At 43.2% G+C, this 11,919-nt stretch overlaps 2 non-coding genes across 2 annotated transcripts; both read left to right on the forward strand.

Annotated features, from left to right (window-relative positions):
* The first annotated feature begins 2,253 nt into the window (after window positions 1–2,253).
* LOC119925098 lies at window positions 2,254–2,391 on the forward strand. Its single transcript, XR_005449767.1, has one exon. It is a non-coding gene; the product is annotated as a small nucleolar RNA SNORA7 (small nucleolar RNA).
* Window positions 2,392–11,513: 9,122 nt separating this feature from the next.
* Window positions 11,514–11,651, forward strand: LOC119924736. The gene has a single exon (XR_005449432.1). It is a non-coding gene; the product is annotated as a small nucleolar RNA SNORA7 (small nucleolar RNA).
* Window positions 11,652–11,919: the final 268 nt, after the last annotated feature.

Consider the following 11,919-nt stretch of genomic DNA (forward strand, 5'->3'; position numbering starts at 1 on the left):
TGAAGCCAGCAAATAACCGGTAACCTTCCCACAGAGCTGTAAAAATAATTTTCTTTATAGACGAACACAGCTGAACAAAGAGAAAACACTGGCCCCTTTAGCATCCTTCACTGAAGTCTCTTATTTGGGCAAACTCGGGTGAGCTGCTGCCCCTACAGCAGGAGACTGTGGAGGAATATTTTCTAGCTTTTGGACAGAACTGTTGGGTTTGTAATGAGTGGCAGTAAGAAAGCAGAGTTGATGAAGAAGTGACTAAGTTCACTCCCCAAGTTTCAGCTGCTTCCAAATCCTTTCAAGCGTTCACAAAATGAATTAGAGTTTGGAGTTTGTATAGATCAAACTACCTCCTTATGATCCGCTTGTTTTCCACCTTGAACCACTAAACTCATCTTAATTGATGTTTCGTTCTGTATCAGCGGAACAAATCTGCCCATTTTCTCCATTTATCTGCCTGTGAAGATAACAATTGGAAGAGTCTTTTGGGGGGGGTTGTCCATTACCTTCAAGCTCAGAGGATAGAGTAACATGACCTAGTGGAAAGATCTCAGGTCCGGGAGTCAGTGGATCTGAGTTCCAATTCTAGTTTCACCATTTGCCTGCTGTGTGACCTTGGGCCAATCACTTCACTTCTCTGTGTCTACGCTTCCTCATCTGTAAAATGGGGATTCAATACCTGTTCTCCCTTGTACTTAAACTGTGAGCCCCTGTGGGACAGGGACAGTGTCCACTCTGAATATCTTGTATCTACCCCAGTGCTTAGTACGGTGTTTGGCACATAATAACCACTTAGCAAATGCTGTTATTAATAACAACAACAACAATAACAATAATACTCATTATTAGGATTCCCACTAGCAATTTATTTCGGTTAAATCCCAAATAAGAACCTAGGTCCTGCAATACCGTTGCCCCATTTAAAAACAATTCACAGAGGAGGAGTGCGGAGAAAGCGGGTTTCATTATTTCACCGTTAGATGTTAACACTCACTAATGCGTCCATCATTCTGTCCATCAAATGGAGTTTAGTTTCTTGAAAATATGGCCTCCTCGATCCAGTGCCCTTCAGAAATATGTTGATTTATTCAATATTACCGAGTGGCTTGCAAGACTGCCCACATCCCTCAAAGGCACCTCATGGAGAACCTGGCTCAACAGCAGTTTTGAAGTCATTTGGAACTTTGCCCATTTGAAGGAGTACGGACCCAACCCTAAATTATTACCTCTGCAGAGAACTTTAATTTCCTTGCTACTGTTTACCAGAGATGGAGGAAAGTCTAAGCAATCAAGGGCTCGTTCTAGTTTTGAATGACTTATTTTTAATTAAGTAGACAATAAAATGGTTTTTTTTAAAAAAAACTCCATACAACACCAACCAGATTTCTTAAATTTGTTCTCATAATTTACTTAGGCAATTTATTGCCAATTAATTCCTATTTAGAATAATATACAGAAAAAGGATTAGTGTTGTGCTAAAAATATTTTTTGTAATACATTTGTGCTATTAATATAGAAATATTTTTAGCACAATTAAGAAAAACCCTAGAGCCTAATATAGCGTATTCACAGCCTTCACAGGGTTGGCATGAAATGCGATTTGGCCCAATCTTTCAGGGCAACAGTGGAGCACAAAATACAGTATTGTTCTACATGCTCCTGAAAGGGTCAATCAGTCATTTATTGAGCACTAACTTTATGCAGACCACTGTACTAAGCGCTTGGGAGAGAATAATATAGCCAAGTGGGTAGACATGGTCCACAGTCTAGAGGAGAAGTCAGACATCAAAATAAATTACGAATATAGTCTGGGGCTGACAGGGTTGAATAAAGAGTATAAATCCAAGAACAAGGGTAATACAGTAAGGGAAACGAGGACTCAGTGGGGAAGCATCTCTTTGTTTTCATTTTGGAAGCATCTCCAAGCATCTCCTGGAGGAGACGTAATTCTAATTAGGCACTGAAAGTGAGGAGAGTGGTGGTCTGTAAGTTATGTTTTCATCTTGGAAGCATCTCCAAGCATCTCCTGGAGGAGACGTAATTCTAATTAGGCACTGAAAGTGAGGAGAGTGGTGGTCTGTAAATTATGAAGGCGGAGGAAGTTGCAGGACATGGGCGAGGGGTTGGCAGCGAAACAGATGAGATCGAGGTACAGTGAGTAGGTTGGCATTAGAAGAGTGAAGTGAGCATGCAGGGCTATAGTAGGAAATCAGTGATGGGGTAAAGTGAGTTATTTAAAGATACTAGTAAGGAGTTTCTCCCCTCTCGGGGTCACACCTGGAGAGTTTCCAGTATTCTATCAGCCTCGGCTACAGGAGGGAAAGTCAAGCAGAGGCCTAGCCAGTCCATTCCTAGCTTGGGCAGTGCCTAGTGAGTGGAAGGCAATCTGCTACAAGTCAAAATTTACCCATGCTGGGCAGCAGAGGCTTGGGAGGGTCGAGGGCGAAGACTCAAGTTTACTGCACGAAAGGCGGCAATGGTAAACCAATTCCGTATTTTTACCAAGAAAACTCTATGGATACACTACCAAAACGATTGCAGATGGAGAGCGGAGCATTCTGGGAAAGATGTGTCTGTGGTATCTCTATGGGTCAGAAATAATAACAATAATAATAATAATAATGGCATTTATTAAGTGCTTACCATGTGCAAAGCACTGTTCTAAGCACTGAGGAGTTTACAAGGTAATCAGGTTGTCCCACGTGGGGCTCACAGTCTTAATCCCCATTTTACAGATGAGGTAACTGAGGCACAGAGAAGTTAAGTGACTTGCCCAAAGTCACACAGCTGACAAGTGGCGCAGCCGGGATTTGAACCGATGACCTCTGACTCCAGAGCCCGTGCTCTTTCCAAGACAAGACAAGGAGCTTCTGTTGGATGCAGAGGTAGACGGACTGCCTGATGTATTCTTTCACTTTTTGTCACTAATAAGACTGTGAGGCCCATGTGGGACAGGGACGGTGTCCGACCAAATTAACTTGTATCTACCCCAGTGCTTAGAACAGTGTTTGACATCTATTAAGCGCTTAAATACCAGAATAACAAATATTTTAATAATAAATCTGAGCCCTCAAGATCTTACACCACTGGGCATTTAGGACCACCCCCTTCCCTCTGCTTGACACAGCCGTCTGTCAGTCAGTTGTATTTATTGAGCATTTACTGTATGCAGAGCACTGTACTGAGTGCTCGGGAGAGTCCAATATAACAGACACATTCCCTGCCCACAGTAAGCTTACAGTCTAGGGGGGAGACAGAAATTAATAAAAACAAATAAAATTACAAATATGTCCACGAGTGCCGTGGGGCTCGTAGAGATGAACGAATAAGGGACCGTCTCTATATGTTGCCAACTTGTATTTCCCAGGTGCTTAGTACAGTGCTCTGCACACAGTAAGCGCTCAATAAATACGATTGAATGAATGAATGAATGAATAAAGGGAGCAAGTCAGGGCGACCCAGACCCCTGATGGGTAGGCGAGTGGGAAGCCTGCACCACAAAGCCTAAATCCACTTCATCCCAGAGCGGATCCCGATGACCAGGTGACTGTCTTCCTCTTGTCTGACACCACAGAGGAGAAGTCCTTCATTACACAGCCTCAAACCCCTCGTGTCACTAGGTCCCAGGTATGTTGAGAGGACCCTAATTCATTCATTCATTCCTTCAACTGTATTTATTGAGCACTTACTGTGTGCAGAGCACTGTACTAAGCTCCTGGAAAGCACAATGCAGTAATAAAGAGAGACAATCCCTGCCCACAATGGGTTTACAGTCTAGACCCTAATGGGCAGGCAGTCTTCTGTCTCTTGCTTAACCCCATGGAGAGTGAAGGCCCAGGCTTTCTAGCAACAGAGGGTGGGGAGAAACCAGCTTTTGAAACATTGGCCAAGTTGTGGTGGTCTGACTATGGGCAGCCCAGTGTGAATCAGTGAAGAGCCCAAGGTTGCTTTCCTCCAAGGAATAATCAACTGTTACAATTTATTCCCTTTGAATTGTTCAATTTAGCCTGCTGGATTGTAGTTCTTGTTGGTTTTGCTATATCCGTACTCCCCACTTTATATCAGGTCCAACAACTTCCTTACAATTGGCCGTGTATCCTCCCCTGTGTTTGGTACAGTGTTTTACACCGGGGAAAATCTTAAACATCTGAGACTGGGATTGTCTGGCCTCGCGTGGCAAATGTTGGAAGCTTCTCAAGAAGACAGAAAGGAAGATGATCAGAAAGAGAAAGCAGCCTGAGAGAAAAAAATGAAAAAGTATCATTATGAGCTGGAATGGAAGGCTCAAATGAGAGAAAGAGACAGAAAGGTGAAGATTAGCTTGAAAAAAACTCAGTGGGTCAGAACTGCACAAGGAGAGAGGAATCAGGTGAAGTCACAAACAAGGGCAGGGAGATTTAAAAAAGGAAAAGAAACAAGGAAGATACATAAAACCCCCAAAGTAAACATTTCATATGAAATAAACTATCTTAAGTAGAAATTTGGATGTAGTTGAAATTGCAGGATTAATTTATTTTGGTCGTATTATTGAAGGGGGACGGAGAGACACATATAATGGAACTTGCCCTGAACGTAAGAATACTTTGTTACACTTCTCCCCTTCACTCTAGAAAAATTTAGAAATACAGGAATTAGAACTTGGACTACCACTTTCTGCAATGTTTCCTCTCCAGGCATTCCAGAGTCAAGATGGGCTGGTGGTGAGCAGTCGCAGTGAGGACAAAACAATCAGGACAGGAGCTGTGGGGGGAGCCCAAAATCTACCTGTCAAATGTTGACCTCTCTCTTTCTCTCTAGTCTTGCATTTCCTCTTGTCTTCAGGACATCTATACTTGGATGTCTCACCAACACCTCAAAATAGAACTCTTCAACACCTCACCTAAATCCTGTCCTCTCCCTGACTTTCCTATCACCATAGACAGCACTGCCATCTTCCCTGTCTTACAAACCCGTAACTTTGGCATTATCCTCAGACTCATTACTCTCATTCAACCCCACAATTAATCTGTCACTAAATCCTGTCAGTTCTGCCTTCACAACATCTCTGGAACCTGCCCTTTCCTGAATAGCCCGTGCTCTTTCCACTGAGCCATGCTGCTTCCCTTGTATCTACCCAAGCGCTTAGAACAAGTGCCTGGCACATAGTAAGCGCTTAACGAACACCATAGGAAAAGAAGGGCTTTGGAACCATTTGACCATTCTGTACAAATATGACTGTGGAAGTGAGAATCCTAATGACTACATGCTGAAAGAGAAGCTGCCCAATTCCACTAGGGCTTCCCATTAATCCCTGTTGTGGCCCAGGAAAAGTGAGAAACCTGCAGCAGATGAGGTATTTTGATTCCAGATATTCAGTATCTTTGGAATCCAGGTCCGAGTAGATATGTGGCAGAGGAAGATCCACTAACTCTGATGCTGCACAGTGTCAGAGGAAAGCACATGAATGTGAATTTAAGTGAACTGACCCTTCTTGGGTCATTATTTGTAGTTACAGAGGATAAAAAAGTCCCTTTGCCAAACCCAGGCAGCTGCCCCATCATCACTGCTGCAGCCTGACCTGGTGGCAGTGCTGGCAGCAAGGGTGGAGGAAAAGAATGGTGATCGTTGAAGGCATTTTACGAGTCAATCTCTTCCTCTCCTTTTCTCCAAACTTTTTCTAACCCCCTTTCTCCTTACCTCCCCATCTCCTTCCCTGTGTACCTCTTGCTTTCCTTTTTCCTCTGTCCTTTCCTTCTTTGTCCCTGACAGCCCTCTTTTCCTGTTCCCTCTCTACCATTTCTCTTTTATTTTGCTCCCTTCTCTTTTCAGCCCTCAAAACAAATGGAATCTGGCAGGGAATATTGTACATGACAAAGCATAGGTTGAGGTTAAAGTTCAAAGAGAGAGAGAGAGAAAGAGAAAGAGAGGGAGAGTCCAATTTACAGAGTTTGGGGAGTTTTATGTTGCATGTCTGTGAAACCTGCTAGTTCCTGTTAGCCCCTGGGCCCATTTCAACTTCATCTCTGATGACGGTCAGCTGAATTCAAGCTGTGGGAATCACTGCTGGCTTAGAGCAAAAAAAAGCCTCCTGAACTTTATGTGTTTAGGTTGAGACATAGAACTGTGGTGAAGTGTCAGCATAATCCAAAGCCTGAACATTATAATAGAGAAGACTCTGGAGTATGGGATGGTATTACTTAGACGTGGCTATTGGAGAACCCCTGAAATGACAGCGGGGATGAACATGTATGTCTACCAACTCTGTTACCTTGTATACTCCTAAGTGCATATTACAGAGCTCTGCACATAGAAGAGCTCAATAGATATGATTGATGGACTAACGGGAATTTGCATCCTGGTCATTACAAAAATCAATTCATGTTGACAATTTGATGTGTCATTGTATTGAAACTAATCCCTCCAGAGAAGATTTTTCCTCAAAGTCATCTGTTTAAAAGAACTGCTAGGACAAATAATCACAGCAGAGGTGCTGCCAAAATTAGCTTATGATTCAGTTACTTAAGGATCAGTACTTTGGCAGGTGAGACCTGTGATACTCTCAGCAGATAGTCTCAGCATGATTTTTCTTGGCACAGGAATGTGTACCAAGGTCACTGAAGTAAAGTATGTTAAATTTGATACCCTCAAACAAGCACATGACTTCCAAAATTTATCCATGCATGAAGCAACTTTGGAGGGTACCGAGTCAGTATTTGCGTAATAGTCATCTTTATTGATTTCTGGCCTGGTACCTCTCTCCAGTTATGCCAAACACAACAGAGCTATGGCAAAGGGCACCAGGATCAGGGTCAGGGAACAGGAAATACGGCAATAACAGGAGAGCACACCCACCAAATTCACAATAGGAAGGAAATGGAGAAGTGGGAGCCCAGGTTTGGAAAGCTTTGGGTTCTATATTTACTAGGGACCCATAATGGCAGAATATGCCTGGGAATTTAAAATTGGTAAAAACCCCTACCTCCCAGGTATTAATTTAGTTTGTGATCAGTGAAGGGTCAGGGAGTAGAGAAGGTGCTTAAGACAACAAAAAAACTCCACTTCTGCTGCCTCAGTGTGCCCTTCCCTGCATCAGATATGCAGTTTCTTCACTCCTGTAATTAATCCTGGTACAGTGAATGGCTCCATCACATGCCTGCTGTGTGACCTTGGGCAAGTCACTTAACTTCTCTGAGCCTCAGTTACCTCATCTGTAAAATGAGGATTGACTGTGAGCCCCACGTGGGACAATCTGATCACGTTGTATCCCCTCCAATGCTTAGAACAGTGCTTTGCACATAGTAAGTGCTTAACAAATGCCATCATTATTATTATTATTATTAAATGCCACAACCCCAGGTAGTTCAGGGTGATGGGCTGAGAACTCTTTACACTGTAAAACACATTTATTATTTTCTTAGTGCTAAAACACACCCCTTGGCTTCAGTATGGGCCTTTGGAAATGGACCCTGTAGACTGCAAGCTCCTCTGTTTTTATGGTATCTGTTAAGCACTTACTATGCCTGGCACAAAGTAAGCGCTTAACGTTCCACAATTATTATTGTCATTATTATATGCTAGGCCCTCTACTAAGCACTGGGGTAGATACAAGTTAATCAGTCCAGATCCCGTATGGGGCTCACAAACTCAATCCCGATTTTACAGATGAGGAACAGAGGCACAGAGACGTTAAGTGACTTGCCCAAGGTCACACAGCAGGGAAGTGGCAAAGCTAGGATTAGAACCCAGGTCCTTTGGATTTCCGGGCCCCTGTTCTATCCATTAGGCCACGCTGCTTCTCCTCATTGACAGGGATTGCATCTACCAACTCTGTTGTACTTGCCCTAGCGCTCAATAATACCATTAACTGATGGATTGAGCATAAGACCTGTATACCTCTTGGCTTCAATAAATGAAAGGGGGAAGGGAAAAGAAATGGGAAATCATGGGACTCTTCCCTAGTCGGTATATCTGTAGCATCCAGCCACCACTTCTTGGTTAAATATTTTCAGTTTAGGTGGCGTTATTTCTCACTCCATTCACATCTCTTTGTACCCATCCTTTTCTTTACTGCTTCTTCCGTACGAGGAGGTTTAAAGTAGAATCACTATTGTAGGGATTGCTTTTCATTCATTCTACTAAAATAATAATTATTAGGTGCTTACTAGGTGTCAGGTGCTGGAGCAGATACAAGATAATATGATTGGACACAGTCCTCGTCCCAACCATCATCATCATGATGGCATTTATTAAGCACTTACTATGTGCAAAGCACTGTTCTAAGCGCTGGGGTGGTTACAAGGTGATCAGGCTGTCCCACGGGAGGCTCACAGTCTTCATCCCCATTTTACAGATGAGGGAACTGAGGCACAGAGAAGTGACGTGACTTGCCCCAAATCACACAGCTGGCAAGTGGCAGAGCTGAGATTTGAACCCATGACCTCTGACTCTCAAGTCCGGGATCTTTCCACTGAGCCGTTCTGCTTCTCTAGGGTGTACTGTTTCAGAGGTGGGGAGAGCAGGTATTTTATCCCCACTTATTCCCATTTTATAGGTAAGGAACCTAAGGCCCTGAGAGGTGGAGTGACTTGCCTAAGGAAGATCTAAGAATAAAACCCAGGCTTCCTGACACCCAGGCAATACCCTTTCTGCTGGAAATTCCTTTTTCCTAGTGCTGCTTCTCACGCTACACCACTGCCTCGGCCTCAGTATTTCCACTGCTCAGCTCTCACCTAATCTTTCCATTCCATTTTAGTCCCTTCCCTCTCCACTAAAGTTAGGAAGACCTCCTGGAAGGGATGTATAGTGAGAACTAAGTAAAATAAGACTTCTTGTCTGTTTTGTGGAGTCTGCGGTTCCTTAAATGGAGGCTGTGGAGTGGGATAATAGTAGCCTGTATGCTCAATATTTTTAGTGCTTTCTCTAACTTGTAAATATTCCTAATTAACGGCCTTCCACCCCCCAACCCTAATAAACCTGTGATACCTGTATACCTGTGATATCTACATTATTTTTTAGGCTGGTTGGTGGAATAATAGAAACCTTTTTGAATTCCAACCCCACTGCCATACTTTTGACTTCTCTTTTTATACAGGATATTTTGAATTTCGCATTCCCTGATGGTTGGTAATGATCTCAATACCTATTTAAAGTAGATCTAGCAAGTAGATACTGAACAATTTTGGTTAGTTGTAGATTAATCACTCAGATCTGGTGGAACCCACTGAAACATTCTTCCAACACTGTGAGTCTGTCTGAATACAATGTGAGGCAGAGTTAGAAGAATGAGTTGTGCAGAGTGCTTAGTACAGTGCTCTGCACACAGTAAACGCTCAATAAATATGATTGAATGGATGAAATGTGCAGAGTGAAAAGTGAATATCACAACATGAGTGTTCTTTCTCTGATTTCTGCAAGGAAGCAACCTCACATTGTAGAACTAGCTCTATCAGAGTAAAGGTAGAGATCAATTAATTGAGAAAAAGTGGCTTACAATGATGATTAAAAAACGGAATTGCCTGAAGAGGAATGAAGACTATTTTGAAGGGAAATAGAACAAGAAGACTAAGAAAACTTGAACAACATGGCTGAGAGAAGGAAACTGATCTGAGGTTTGTGTGTGAGAGAGATGATGCTGAGTCAGTAAATAAGTACTGCACTGTGGAACTGCGTATTTTACTCCTTGTTGAGTTTTGTGTGTCCTTGGCAGGAGGAAACTGTAGAATCTGCTTCTGGGATTTGGGTTGCGTCTCCAAGGAATGAAGCTTTTTCGAGACCTGGACAAAAGTCTAGTTATTTTGGCCAGGGATACTCTCTAACAGTGTTAATTTATGTAACTGTTTTCTTTTATTTTTTTGTCTTGTCTTATGTTGTCAAGTCGTCTTCGACCCATAGTGACGCCATGGACACATCTCTCCCGGAACGCCCCGCTCTTCATCTGCAATCGTTCTGGTAGCGGATACATAGAGTTTTCTTGGTAAAAATATGGAAGTGGTTTACCATTGCCTCCTTCCGTACAGTAAACTTGAGTCTTCGCCCCTGATTCTTTCCCATGTCGCTGCAGCCCAGCACAGATAAGTTTACTAGAGCAACATTAACTATTCTTGTCCCGCCTCTGTGGCCTCTTTCATGATCTGCATGGAAATCCTGAGCATATGCTTCCCTGGGAAGAAAGCCCAGGTTTGATATAATCCTTTAAACTTGTTATGGGCAAGGAATGAGCCTGCTAATTCTGTTGTTTTGTACTTTCCCAAGTGCTTAGCAGAGTGCTCTGCACATAGTTAGTGCTCAATAAGTGCTTAGTACAGTGCTAAATACTTAGTACAGTGCTCTATACATGGTAAGCACTCAATAAATACAATTGAATGAATAAATGAATAAATACCATAGACTGATTGATTTTATTTTAGGGTGGGCAAGTTTCTGCAAACTTGAGAACGCTCCCTGTAGACTGGAAGCTCGTTGTGGGCAGGGAGTGTGCCCATCAACTCTGTTACAGTGTACTCCCCCCAAATGTTGAGTACAGTGCACTGCACACAGAAAGTGCTCGATAAATTCAAATGATTGACTGATCCAATCCCTAAAAGAAGAACAGACCCCAAGTGACCATAGGAGTGATCCAATCCCTAAAAGAAGAACAGACCCCAAGTGACCATGGGAGATAGTCTTTAAAATTTCACGTACTGTTACCAAGAAATTGAAATCTTTACCTGATTTAGACTCTGAAAAAGCCCAGTGTTAATTTTTGGTGGCTTTTCCACCTTGTAGATAAGGTACAGGCAAAGGGAGAGCAGGAGGCTTAGCTAAAATACTTTCTCTCTCTGACTGGGTGGTTTTTTCTTGGTGTTCTTTATGGGCTTGTTTCTTTGTCTCAGGAGGGGTGAGAGGCCGCCTAGCCAGAGAAGTGATGGAACTGAGTTGTTGTTCTAACTGTCAACACTGGGCTTATTGCCTGGTTCTCCCTCAGGTGTAGGTGTTAATAATAATAATAATAATTATTAAGTGTTTACTATGTGCAAAGCACTGTTCTAAGCACTGGGGAGGTTACAAGGAGATCAGGTTCTCCCACAGGGGGCTCACAGTCTCCATCCTCATTTTACAGATGAGGGAACTGAGGCACAGAGAAGTGAAGTGACTTGCCCAAAGTCACACAGCTGACGAGTGGCGGAGCTGGGATTCGAACCCATGACCTCTGACTCCAAAGCCCAGGCTCTTTTCACTGAGCCACGCTGCTTCTCAGAGTGTTGGGTTCGGAGGGGAAGGGCCTGGATATGAAATAGCCCTAGGGCCCTTCTTCTGGAGCCAAATTAAGATTCAAGTAGAGGCAGAGCGGCAGGATTAAGTAAATCCTTTCTCTCAGACTCTTAAAAGTACCAGCGCAGTGAGGGAAAGTTATACAACAGCTGGGACTGTGGATCCCGCATTGGCCTTTTCAGGCATTCACACACTCACAGGTGAATTTCGCTGTCAGTAGTGTCTTCTTCCAATGTGGAGAAAATGATATATAATATATCCCAATTTAATCAAAGGGTATGCTCGTTAGGCCCCTCTTAGGATTGCACCTGGAGAGTTTCCAGTACTCTACCAGTCTCGGCTATGGGAGGGAGAGTCAAGCAGAGGCTTAGCCATTCCATTCCTAGCTTGGCCAGTGGCTAGCGAGTGGAAGGAAATCCGCCACAAGTATTACTAATAATAATAATGGCATTTGTTAAGCGCTTACTATGTGCCAGCCACTGTTCTAAGCTCTGGGGTAGTTGCAAGGTAAGCAGGTTGGAAACAGTTCACATTCGACATGGGGCTCACAGTCTTAATCCCCATTTTACAGATGAGGGAACTGAGGCTCAGAGAAGCCAAGTGACTTGCCCAAAGTCAATCAATCAATCAATCAGTCGTATTTATTGAGCGCTTACTGTGTGCAGAGTACCGTACTAAGCGCTTGGGAAGTACAAG

The sequence above is a fragment of the Tachyglossus aculeatus genome, chromosome 2, assembly GCF_015852505.1.
Source record: "Tachyglossus aculeatus isolate mTacAcu1 chromosome 2, mTacAcu1.pri, whole genome shotgun sequence".
NCBI classification, from domain to species: domain Eukaryota; kingdom Metazoa; phylum Chordata; class Mammalia; order Monotremata; family Tachyglossidae; genus Tachyglossus; species Tachyglossus aculeatus.